At 39.2% G+C, this 13,535-nt stretch overlaps 1 protein-coding gene across 6 annotated transcripts in view; it reads right to left on the reverse strand.

Annotated features, from left to right (window-relative positions):
- LOC105464217 (bone morphogenetic protein receptor type 1B) overlaps positions 1 to 13,426 on the reverse strand; it is a 393,013-nt gene extending 379,587 nt beyond the window's left edge. For 4 of the 6 annotated variants that reach the window (XM_071093292.1, XM_071093294.1, XM_071093295.1 and 1 more), the window contains exon 1: positions 13,306 to 13,425. The gene's annotated coding sequence lies outside the window, so the exon portion shown is untranslated. Of the gene's footprint in view, positions 1 to 13,305 lie in introns of all 6 variants that reach the window. The other 2 variants (XM_071093297.1, XM_071093299.1) reach the window with 2 other exon arrangements.
- Between the last annotated feature and the right edge of the window lie 109 nt (positions 13,427 to 13,535).

A 13,535-nucleotide genomic window follows, 5' to 3' on the forward strand; every position in this document is an offset into this window, starting at 1 on the left:
TGTCAGTCATCTTTGTTTCATCAATAACCAGTAGAATATCTGGCTCTAACAGACCTCCAACATTTGAGTATGGATTTAGAAGCAGAGGGTCCTACATTAGAATCCAGCACTACAACTGGCTGAACCTCACTGTGCATTAAAATCTTTCATCTGTAAAATGGGTTGACAGTAACTACTATCTTCAATGTGACCGGCCTAGCACACTGCCTAGCACATATAAAAGAAAACCACGGTAGCCTCTTGGGTGGGTGGGTGTGTGTGTGTTTTCTGCTGTTACTTGTATACAACTGCATTTCAACCATCCACATTAAGTTTAAATGTCACCTCTTTTATCCACAGCCCCTCATGTTTCCCTAATTTCGTGTTGTAATTATTTCTTAGCACTCTGACAAATTTCTAAGGTCTGTGTATGCTCAAGTATAAGGTCACGGAAGAATTTAACACATATAATCATGGGAGGGGGTCTAGCTTTTAATTTTCTTTTAACAGGGGTAATCATGTCTCAGTAAGTTAAAACTTGTGTAGATCCTCAAGGGAGAAACCAGTCAATATAATCCACTGGATTTTTTTTAAAGCCCTTGACAAGGTACTACCACAAAAGTTATTATAATGAACTGAGTCATCATAGGATTCGATGAATTTTTACTGGAGAAACAAAGACCAGTGAAAAAAGGAATTATTTTGGCACAAAAACCATAAACAGGGAATGTGCTGGAAGTAGCCTTAACATTTTTATAAATGATGTAAAAGAGGAAATATAGATTAAATTTTCCAGGTCTGCAAAAGATACTAAGTTTTTCCAGCATGTGAAATGCCAAGGCAGTGGGATAACCTACAAGATTTCCAAAACTTTATGAGTTACTAGGGGGAAAAAATCAAGTAAGATTCAAATTGGAAAACTATAGGGTTACTGTACTTCTCAGGATAAGGGCCTTAGTTATCACAAAAAGGAGCTAGAAGTCACCTCTGGGATACTGCATTAATAAGTTCCTGCAGCCAAAAAAGCTAACAATGGCACAGACATCACTAGAGAAGAGAAAATATGGTTCTCATCTTATTTAACATCAGAGTTCATCTTTACTTGAAATACTACATGCAATTTCTGGTCTTACATAGAGTAGCCCTCCAAAAATATCTGCTGCTGAATAAAAAAAAATCTATAACCTTGCTTTCACCAAAAAAAAAAAAAAAAAAAAATAGAAACTGAGGAAAATTCAAAAAAATAAAAATGAAATAAATGATCAGGTGAACCATAGGACAGCCATATAAACAAAAACAAAGATCAGCATTCTTTCAGTCTAGAAAGGTGAAGGCTGCAAGGAAACATTACAGATGGGAAGACTCTACATACCCCATAAATGATGGACAGCATGGACAAAGCAGAGTGCTAAGGACATGCTGCCATACTTCAGCTAGAATACCCACTTTGGTTGAGGAGAAATATGAAGTGAAGAAAAGAAGGTAAAATCTAATCACTTTCCAAATATAGCAGTTTCACTAATGGCTGAGCACTGTGGTTTAGATTGAGGATAACTAAGGTATTTGGAGGACTTAATAGCAAATTTAAAAAGTAAAATCATAAAACACCAATTATAGTCTTCCCTAATATATTCATTACCTAAAGACAGAATAACAGACTGAATCAACTTCACATTTCATGTTCTCAACAACTTCTCATTTTGTCTTTCCCATATTAAGTCTACTTGTGCTCTGAATTATTTTTTGTAGTGTATCATCTGTGATTTTTTTTTTTTTTTTTTTTGAGACGGCATTTCACTCTTGTTGCCCAGGCTAGAGTGCAATGGCGCAATCTCGGCTCACGGCAACCTCCGCCTCCTGGGTTCAAGCAATTCTCCTGCCTCAGCCTTCCAAGTAGCTGGCATTACAGGCTTGTGCCACCACACCTGGCTAATTTTGTATTTTTAGTAGAGATGGGGTTTCACCATGTTGGTCAGGCTGGTCTCGAACTCCTGGCCTCAAGTGATCCACCCGCCTCAGCCTCCCAAAGTGCTAGGATTACAGGCATGAGCCACCCGCCCAGCCTTAACTGTGAATTTAAACATCTTTCTCTTTACAGCAGGACTAGATCATCTCTTTTGACACACTTTACAATATGGTATCAAAATCATTCATGTTGCATAAATATTTAATAATTCCATTTGTAAGAAAGACATTATTCACAAACTACAGATATAAAATATTATTGTTAAACTGCATTACACCTTCCAGGTTTAGGACAGATAAGCCACAAAAGGAATTTAGAGGCTCATGGTAAGCCAGGGTGCATACAAGTATGTTTGAAGAAAAATGTTTAAGAATGCATAACAGCTTTCAAACCACAAGTATAAACACATGAAATTTCAAATAAAAGCTAGAAAGGTGTTGATGAAAACCTGTATAATGTAATTACAGATTTTTGTATATCAAAGAGATTATATAAAGAAATAAAAAGTGTCTAGATCTAAGTAATATCTACAATATATTTTATATAACACGTCTGTGCCATTTTTAGCTATTTTTGCTGTGGAAATACATTCCTTTGAATGTTCAAAACAAACATTTCATAAAAACATTTTAAGTGAAACTACATAATCAAATAAGTGATTACATAACAAAATAGAAATGTATCTCGCTCTTATTAGTTTACAATGTTACTAAAATATATTAAGACTATGCCTACAAAATACCAAATCATCATTCCACTTACTCTAACTTCGTAATTTCCAATCAGAGAATGATGGAGTTAGTAAAGAAATACTCTTGATATTCACAATAAAAATGAGTGGGTTTTTTTGTTTTTTGTTTTTTGTTTTTGGCTCAGAGAAAAAGCAGTTACATAAAATAGTGTTTTTTGATTAAGCGCAAACGTGAGAAAAATAGGAAAAAATGAAAAGGGAGGGAAAAATCATAAGGTGAGGAGTAAAAGAGAATGCAAATGAGCATTCCTGTATTGTTAGGATTTGGGGAAAAATCACTGCAATTCTGATACTCGGATTGTGGTAAATAAAGCAGAGTTTTGTTTTGTTTTTTAAGGAGAAGGTGAGTTTTCTCTTTAAATTGTCAAGTCTGAGCTATTCAAGAAATAAAGACATTAAGTTACAGTCCTTGTACCAAGCATATCAAATACACCCCATGCTAATCACAAATAAATTTTAACAGCTAAAAAACTTGAAAACTGAGTTATTCAAAACAATTTTCAATGTTTTTGTGGCTCTGTAAATCAAGAGACTGCAATTAGAAGAAAATGAAGAAAATGTAGTACACAAAATCTTTAATGTGGCTTGAAATATTCTGTATTTCAAGACAATGTATTTATAAGAAGTTTTGGATTATCTGCCATTTTTATAAATACCTTTTTTTTAGTAAGTGTCAAAAGTCAAATCGTATGAAACATTTTTTGAAAGAAGTTCATTTATATATGGCTGTCTATCTCAGTCTTAACAGACTTCACAGAATGCTGAAACGATAAAATTTAAATAATTTTATGTTATCGAATGAAGAATTTTTATAACTTCTATATTTAAGGAGGAAGAATATAGTATCCATAAATATGCATAATTATGGGGTAGGAAATACATAATTTGCCTACAAAAATCACAAGGGTTTGATGACTGAAGCAAGGAGTGAATCGGGTCCATTGAGAATTACTAAGAAAAACATAATCAAACATAAATGCCACAGCATACAAAGATCATTTTCCAAATTGGTTCCAGAAATAGCTCGTAGGTTACCATGAAAAGCTAATTTAATTCAATTAAACTATGTAGTATGGTTTTTCTCTTCAGAGAGGGTTTAAATATTTTCATTTGCTACAGATGTTAATGATAAGTATTTAAAGGAGTGATTGATTTAATCTTGAGTGAGATGCAGATTCAAAGCTGTTGAATAAGGACTTTTGAATGAAAACAACTTTTACTGACACATATACTCTAACTACTAGAGCATCCATTATGTATGAAGTACACAAAGTAAAGCCCCTAACAAAAAGGACTTTTGTTTACATTAAGTCCTGTCATATAAATTCAATATTCCTACTCAAAATTATAGGACAAGATAAAATATTTAGAGACAATGTTTGTTCCCCCATATTAGTACATCACTAGAATCCAACCTCGAACATGCAATGGTGGGAAAAGATTTACAATTTAAAATGTAAATAGTAGTTAAGCTAAATTTATTTTGGAATAATTTAGGTTTCCCTGGATACCTTTTCCACGTTAATCTCAACATTATATAAATTCATTCACAGTCACTCACGATGAGTAAGTAATGCCTCCACAACAGCCTGGTCGTGGGTTCTTCTGAGTCCATCTGGCTTTTGGCTAGAAGACTGGAATGACTCATAAAAATGAAGCAACCTGAGGTCACCTACTCCAGGTCTTTTAAACAGAATTGCCAACTGCTTACCAGGTGGTTCCAATTTCCAAGAATACTTAAAATAAGGGAGAAACTCATTCTAGATACACCATTTTATTTTTATATTGTCTCTGGCCACAGAATTTGGTAAGGAAGGAAGCTCTTTTGAAATGTAGATTACCAATCATCTGAGGGCCAGAAATCACTGCATGTCTTGGATTGAGAATATTATATAAATAAAGTCAAGTGAAAAAGAAAGGAAGAACACAAAACCACAGTATATTATGCTCTCAATTCAGTAAAGAAAAAAAAGACCCAAAATGCTAATGGTGGCTACTTCTGTGTGGTTAAAAAAAAAAAAAAAAAAAGTGACTGATTTTTATTTGAGTTCCCTGTTTCCCAAGTTCACTCCAATGAACACTCTTTACAATTACAAAAAATAACAATAAGTAACTTTTTAGAAAATATTATACACAGTAAAGCTCATGCTCAGTGAGCTGCAGAGGCCCAGTATGTACTCACAGGTATAGGGCTGAAAGTTTTTTACTGGGTAGCGAAGGAAAGCATTCATTTTTACCTTTAAAAAGAAAAAGAGTTTTTAAAAAAAAAAAAAAAAAAGACAGGAGCTGGTTTCCTGTTCTATGATGAGTGAGATAACTGTAGGAACAACCCCTGGCAGTAAGAATGATCCTTTCATTTCAGGAGATAATAAACTGGTGAAAATGTTTAGCCAATTGTTTGTATCAATTTTTTTCCCATAGTGAGTTCTGAGGAACATTAATTCAATGATATACACAGGGAAAAAATACAAGTCCCACGGTCAAATACCACTTTTGGGGACTATCAATATTAATGCATGTTAATACAACAAAGGCTCAGAAAGGGTTGCATTTAAAAACATCAGAAATTGCCAGATTTCATTATTTACTTGCTTAGCAAACACTTCTGTGGTGTTTACTATGCACCTGTCATTGTTCTAAACACTTTAAAAATCAAAATTCTAATCCTCAGACAGCCCTATGATGTAAATACTGTTATTGGCATTGACATTTTACAGAGGATGAAACAGAAACACAGAAGGTGCAATAACTTGCCCAAGGTCTCACAACTAGGAAATGATACAGCCACGATTCAAACCTAGACAAACTCCCACAGTTAACCAGGAGGCTATGCTGCCATCCATGAGATCCCTCTTGGGCTGCACACCTAACATTCCATGAAACCACTGTTCCATGAAACACACTGGGAAAACAAATGAAATCAGGTAAAACATACTGTTACACGTAAATTCCTCATCTGGATTAGTCAAATAGCTCATATTACTTCAAACCCCAATTTTTCATTTACTGTGTGACAAAGTAGAAGTTACAGTGGTGTTAGACCTTAAAAAAATTCTAGAATGTAATTATTAAACAAGAGAGGTTTGATTAAATTATGTTCCCTCTCTCTTGGCATTTAATTTTATTAGGCATCACAATTCAAACGAATATACTCTCAAGTGCCTCTTAATTTCCAGAGGTTTTGTGTGGCAAGATTATTGGCCCAGTTTTCTTCTTCACGTCTATCAAACGTTTAAAATAGTCTAAGAAATATAACAAGCAGGAAGATGAGGAACTCTGTGATCTTTAACTAACAGATTACACATTAAATATGTTTCAGAATGCATACATCGATGTAGATGGAGTCACTGATGCATGATTAAATTTAAAATGAAAGTCACAAAATGATATAGATTATCTTATTTTCATTTAAAAATACATAGCAACACATAAGAAAATTCCTAAGGGATACACACACATATACATACATACATATATACAAAACTATTAATTTTAGGTAATAGTATAAAGCACTTTATTTTCTTAAGGTTTATATGAAATTCTAATTTTCCTGCCAAGATTTATTGTTTGTGTCATCACTGGGAAAAGCTTTTAATATTCAAATATTAAGAGCCTGAGTAATAAATGCAGCTTAACAAGAGCCACTTAGACATGCCCTTTTAGCTGCTTGCGATCCTGAGTAAATGACAGTCCCTCCTATTACTCTCTACTGCTGCACCTGTTTATTTTTTAATAGACCTAATCACAAACCTAAATTGTAACTATTATGTATAGTTGTTTATTTCCTGCTCCCTTCCCAGCCCTCCCAAACAGTGGCAAACATCCACCTTTTTGCATCCACAATGCCTAGTACAGTGCCGGGTCCTATACAGTGAATCTATAAAGATGCACTGTGTTTGTGAAAGAGTGAAGGAAACAAAGCACGTGGATAGAAGGTACACAGACTATCAAGTCACGAGATGTTCTAATAAACTGACTGACAGTATTTATATAAGAACTTAGGTTTGTGCATCATTCTGCATGGACAGAAGCATATAATCTGGGGTGGAAAGCAGATGTCCAAAAGAGGTAAGGGAGTATGACTGTTCTCATCAATCCAAGAAAACTTCAAAGAAGAGGCTTTCAGAAGCTGAATCAACAGAAAATAGGGCTTTAATTGACAGAGCTCCTGATAAGCTGAGGGGATTGATTTATAAACAGACAATGTAAAAGGGTGTGGGCAGGAGTGGAAAAGAACCCCAAGGGTACTGCAGAAAATTCAGGTTAGTAAAAGCAGGGAAGTTATTCTGGAGATTACCAGAATCTGGAAAGATAGAGTCCTATAGAGAAGGATACCTTGGGAAGAACAATGACTTTCAGTGTAGGAATACAGGCAGCCCAAACTGATCTCACAGAAAGGGAGCCAAGGAAATAAATACCCTCACTCCCCACCCTCCCTCTACTCTCCTGCTGTGGCTCCCCAGTGACCTAAGATTTTAGAAGTCAAAGTTGTTCATCCAGGTTATTTTCCCTGCAGAGAGCACGAGGTAGAAGGGCTGAGAGTGGTTCTGGAGAGGCAACCAAAATATATCTGACATAGAAGACAATGGTAATAAGAAGTTTTGGCAAAATGGGGCAACACACAATGTTCAGATTCAGAAAAAACTCTTGACAAATTGAAGAGGATCAAAAGAAACCATGGAAGAAAATTACTAAATACATAAAAATGAAGCGATGCCACAACTGTTGGCAAGCCCATTTGAGCACTGCACCACGTTCCATAATAAGGGGAAAGATTTCAGGATAATCCTCCATTATGTGGACTATCATGGCTAAATGTGTATTGGAAAACAGCAGAATAGTAGCTTGTTTCAGAAAAAAGAATTGATGATAATTTAATACATTTTATAGATGGTCGTAAAGTATACTAGTTAGATAAAATTCACTGATTTCTATCAAGAGATTAATTTAGACAAAGGCACCATCATTACAGACTTCCTTGGAATCATTTTAGATTCGTAAATCATCAAATTAACTAGTGACAGATGTGTCTGTACTTGTTTAAGTTCCTATCTATCTAACTGCTATAAAAATGACTAAAATGTTTATCTCAAGACAGCCAGGCAAGAAACGTTATAAACAGATATATTGGATTGTATCTTTTTCCTTTAGCCGATAACTAAATACAATCTCCAGAAAAATCATTTCCAAACTTGCTACTTAATATCTTCCAAAGCTGATGCCACATGCAGCCATATCCTTGTTGAAAGACAGGAAAAAATAAAATTAGCTGAATCAAAACTACTGGCCTCTAAAAGAGTACATCCAACAGCACTACACAACTATTTACTGAATGCCTACTACGTCCTAGCACTTTGCAAAGGGGCTGGAGTACAATGATGTGTAACATCCCGATCTAACAATGCAGACTTTACAATGAATTCTTTCAAGAAGCATCCAAAGATTTCAAAGCTGAGGGTTAGAGGAAAATGACACTCAGACCTGATTAGAGGAATTCTGCCTTGCTTCCCCTATTTCATACTGGCAGACTTCACCGAAAATGAAGTGAAGAGATGCTCATTCAAGGATGCTCACCACTCTGCTTTTCAGAAAGAACCAACCATCTCAGTGTAGTCCAAGAATCATCTCCACTCACTAAGAAGCTTACCGCAATACTTCCTAGGACATACTATACGCTCTCACGTGGAAGAAGCTTGCAGCCCATGAGATATTTGAGATGAGGTAAAGAGGTGATATCTGGGAACTCTAAGAAGGTGCTGAGGTCTGAAATTCAAAAGTAAAAGTAACTCTTGAACCAGTGAACTGCTGCAATGTAGATCCTGGCACATCCCCAGCCCCCAGCCCCGGAAAAAAAAAGATGATTCAACTCCATGATTCTTCTATTCCATGATAAGAACAATGTCTGATCAGTCTCTCAAGGTTCCACCCTTGGGCAAGCCAACAAACCCTTCACCTACATCATTTTCACAGCCTCCCACATGGCTTTATTCAGGCACTCTTGCTCACACTACGCACAGACACGCTAAATCCTATTTGTTCACTTCTCTGTTTAAAATCCTCCAGAGTGTTCAACAGAATATGCTTTGAATAAAATGCATACTTCATGCCATGAACCTCACCACCTCTGTGACCTCATTCCTACCACTTCCTCTAATTGCCTGAGTCCAGCCTTCCTGGTCAGTGAGTGCCTAGCTTGCTACTCTTAGAGACAGCCCTAGTGCGTCCTCTGCTAGGAAGTTCTTTCAGATCTTCATGGGGTTGGCTCTTTCTTCTTACTCAAGAATATCCTTACAGAGGCCTCCCTTGACCATCTCATATAAAGTAGCCCAGTCACATGCTGTCATATCACCCTGTCCTGTTTTCCTAACGGCAAATTTCACTATTGGAAATAATCCTATTCTTGTGTTTGTTGATAGCTCATTGTGTTTTCACTCCCTAGAAGTTCAATGACAGCAAGGATCCTGTTTCTCTTATAGTCACAGTGTCCCCACAGTGTATAACAGTGCCACACAAAGAGTGTAAAATGAATGTAATTAGAATATTGGCATGTAAGTGGATGTCCTGAACATCATGCAAACAAAGTATTGCCTGATGTAAATTATACATTATCCTTCTTACTACTGTGATGGGCTTTAAAAATACCCAGAAATAACATAACAAATTGTCCTTTTTGTCTACTCCTAAATCTTGGCTTATGTCTCTCTCTCTCTGTACTCCATCCCTAAGAAGTTTTATTTTCACTCAACTTAAATTATTAAGTCAATATAAGTGACTTTTTAATCTACCTTTCTAGCCACAACCTCTCCTTTCCCTGAATTCTGGCCTGCCTATACATATCTCAACAATTCTACTTCAATTTCTGCCATCACATAAAATTCAGCATATGGAAACCTGAAATTATTAATAGTATCTCTAAGGCAAAATCAGTTTTTCCTTCTGTCCTTAATACTTTTACCAACCATCCTCCGAATACCCATATTTAAAAGCTATAAATGATCCTGATTGTGAAATTCAAGAACTGGAAGAGATTGGAGGACAACAAGTAAAGAGGTCTTCAAGCTTTTTTAAAGCTGTGTTAGCCTTTTATAAAACAAAAGCTTACCAGGAAGTCTGATATGTAAAACAGATGAATTTGCAGTTGTTCTGGGAGTTAAACTGGTAGTCTCTGAAGAAAACTTCAAAAAGAACCACTAATCTGGTCCAAACTTCCTTTTTCTTCTCCCTAACCCCCTTCAACACACACACACACACACACACACACAGAGAGAGAGAGAGAGAGAGAGAGAGAGAGAGAATTATAGAGCAGAAAATATAAGTCTAGAGACATTAAATCTTCTTTGCAGGTAAGAAATAGTAATTCTGCCCAACACAGTTATCACCCAGAACAATGCCGACCACATAGAAACAACTTAGGAGTCAAGGTCCCAAAAGATCAGTATTAGCTCGATGCTTACATGCATCAGAAATGATTATCAGTTATTGCAAAGTTATACATTTCATGCATGGCTTTTACAGGGTGACATGAAATCTTCAGAGTTTAAAGTATAACTGCCAGCTTCTACTTATAGACATATTTACCCACTTCGAGTGAAAGAAGTCAAACATAAGTCCAGTGAAAATAACTGTGGCACCGTGAAAAAAAAGTAAAGTCTCAATTTCATAGCCATCCTCGCCTCACTTTCTATTTCTGAGCATGGTTTTCAAACTCTCTGGGCCTCATCCTCTTCAGCATTATTAACGTGTGTGATGACATGCTAAGACTCTTTCAATCCTAAGTCTATGATCTGCTATTACACTATTCTAAAGTATTTCCCTTGAGCTACTGCATCCACAAAGAATCAGTATCACAAGTTAGAGGCAATTTGGAAAAGAACCAATCGTCCTACATGGATTTCTTGAGTATCTATCATATACCAGGTACTGGGCTGGGCATCGGAAATTCAGAGAAAAAGAAAGAAGGGACACTGTCTCACCTCAATGAGACAAAGGCCAACAAGGAAGAGCCTAGCAAGTAACCATATAGCACAGAGGTGGACACCAAAAAGAGGGGCACTGAGAAGCCTGAGAGGCAGAGGCAGTGGTGAGGGGGCTTCTGAAAATCAGGAAGGCTCTGCTAGGTTGGAGTAGGTGACAACTGACTCTAGATTTGGATGATAATACGAGTTGAGTGCTCAGAAAGAGCTGGAGGAGGTGCTATATGTGGCAAAAGATAAGCACTGCCTTATATTTTAAACTGCCTTATACTTTTAAACAAATAATAGTAAGTCAGCATTTACTGTAATAAAAATACTTTATCAGGCCATCTCTCACAGTTCCCAAAGCTTATGAGGAAAAATTTAAGTCAATTTCCTTTTAATAAATATTATTTAACGACTGGAACATTTTGAGAAACATACATAAGCAGGCCGTGGCAGCACGTCACTCAGGGACAATAATCTAAGAGCGAATTTCAGACAACCTAGCCTAGACTAAATGCTGGGCAGCACCTGGCAGACAAGGTGGCAAAGCCCCTATAAATAGTGATGATTCACCAACATGACATAAATCAAGATTTTAACTCACCAAAAACTAACATTTTGATTTAAAAACACAAATCAGTGCCATTAAACTTCATCAGCGGCCTCTAGTACATGAGTAATGAGATCATATCAACTTATATCATGTAACTAAAAGGAAAGGGTGGTTTTCTAAATGGTAATTCAGATTGGACAAATAACACACTGTATCAAGTTTTGTAGCTCTAGGCCATATTTTGCTAAACACAAAGGTACATTATGCATGACTAAAGAAAACAGTGAAAATCAGAGCAATTAATTTCCCAGCTATGTTTCCCATAAAGACATCACTACTATGATCTGATTATAACAAACTTTTTTGCACTGCACAATGATCTAAGTGTGTAATAACTTACATATTTCACTAAGATGTAATATCCTTCAAAACATCCTTATAATGAAAGTTTTTCCAAAAACATTATTGATCCCTGGAATGTCTCATGTTTTAAAACTACTGACAAATCCTTTACTATTTTCTTTACAGTTAGAAATAATTCTTCTTGATCACTAGTGTGTAAAGAGGTATAAAGTACAAAGACTGAATATTTTCTTAAATACTAACGTCCCAGTTGACACAGGACATTTCCCATAACTTGCCCAAAACAATAATTAGGAGAGTTGTCACTGGAATCCTAAAAATATATGTAAGAAAACAGATTCGTTGGCATCAATTTAGCTCAGCAAGAGATTTCCATTAAGTGCTTTTTCAAATTATTTGCAAACACTTTTTAGTGTTTGCAATGAACCCTCTCATTTCCACTAGAGCCTTTCGTGTTTCTTTGCAGAACTCAGGAACCTTTTCTCAGGTGGCTCTGCTTCGCTGCAGATAAGTTTGGTATTAACACATTATCTGTTGGAGGTAATGAAACGGCTCTCTTCCTCCGTTTTCTTTCACTGGCAACTTTGTGGCCGCTCGTAGTCACTGACCTCACCTTGGTGGAAAGGTGGCTAAAAAAACAGCAGTTCCTAATAACTCAAGGAAACTGCAGCGTTTCCATTCAGAACAAACAGCAGGACCCAGCTGGAGGGGTGTCCGCACCGCAGCGGACAACTTCCAAAGGCTCTTCTCCAACACCGCCAAAGACGGGGGGAAACACGGAGCCTGGACAGAAAAAGGGATGAGCAGAGAGAAGGGCGCAGAGAGCAAGAGACAGGGGAGCCAGGAAGACCGGGAGCGAAAGCCTCTTGAGAGATAGAGAGAGAGAGAGACACCAAAAGAGTGTGCGAGAGTGACAGAGCGAAGAGAATGAAGGGACAGAGGAGGGAGACACTGGGAGAGCCAGAGCAGGCGGTGGGAAGAGGGAGACAGACGCACGGAAGGAGAGAGAGACCGCGGGGAAAGGCAAAGGATAACAATAAGGAGAGGAAGGGAGAAAGAAGAGGAGGGAGAGAATGAAAGACCCAGAACTTGAGAGAGAGGCAGACAGAGAGACAGAGAAGAGACAGACAACGGAAGCAAAGACGGAGCCCAGTCCGAGGAGCCGGGACCAGTCCCGCTGCGCACTTTCCCCCGCGGCAAAGCTGGGTCTCGGGAGACGTCCGGGGCAGGTGGGTGCCTGCGGGTCCCGCCTGGGCTGGCCCTGGGCCCCCGCCCCGCCAGGCTCCCTCCCATTTCCCGGATTCCGCGACTGCCCTCAGCTCGCCCTCCCGCCCCATCCCTCCGCTCGCAGGTCCGACTCCCTGCCTTGGCGCGTCCCTCCAGCTCCGAAGCACGTGTCCCGCCCGCCGCCGCCGCTGCTGCCCCTGCCCCGACTCCTCGCCTGCGCGGGCACGAGGCCTCGGGGTCCGGGCAGAGCCGCCCGCGCACAAAGCCGAGGCGGCCACCGCCTGACCCCCTCCCCGCCGCCGCCGCCACCGCCCCACGGCCGCGCAGCCCGCCCCCTCCCTCGCGCGCTCCGTCCTGCCTGGGGCGACCACCGCCCAGCCCCGCACCCAGTTGCTGCCCGTCCCGCGCCACTCCTCGCTCTGCCCGGCTCCTGCCGGCTCGGCCGCCCCCCGCGCGCTCGGGAACTCGGCCACCCACAGGGGACGGGGCCCCGCCGCGCGCGCCTTACCCGCGGCTACGCTCCCAGCTCACGCGTCCTCGGCGCCGCGGTTTCCGCACTGCACTGCCCGGCGCCCCGCGAGGCCCCGCCGACTCCGCGCCCCGCGCCCGGCCGCGCCGTCAACTTCTGGCCGCCGCGGCCGCTCCGCCGCCGCCGCCACCGCGGGACTTTTTTTTTTTTTTTTTTTTTTTTTTTTTTCCTCTCGCTCCTCGGCTGCCTCTGGAATTTTTTTTTTTCAC

This window comes from Macaca nemestrina, chromosome 3, assembly GCF_043159975.1.
Source record: "Macaca nemestrina isolate mMacNem1 chromosome 3, mMacNem.hap1, whole genome shotgun sequence".
In the NCBI taxonomy this organism is placed as follows: domain Eukaryota; kingdom Metazoa; phylum Chordata; class Mammalia; order Primates; family Cercopithecidae; genus Macaca; species Macaca nemestrina.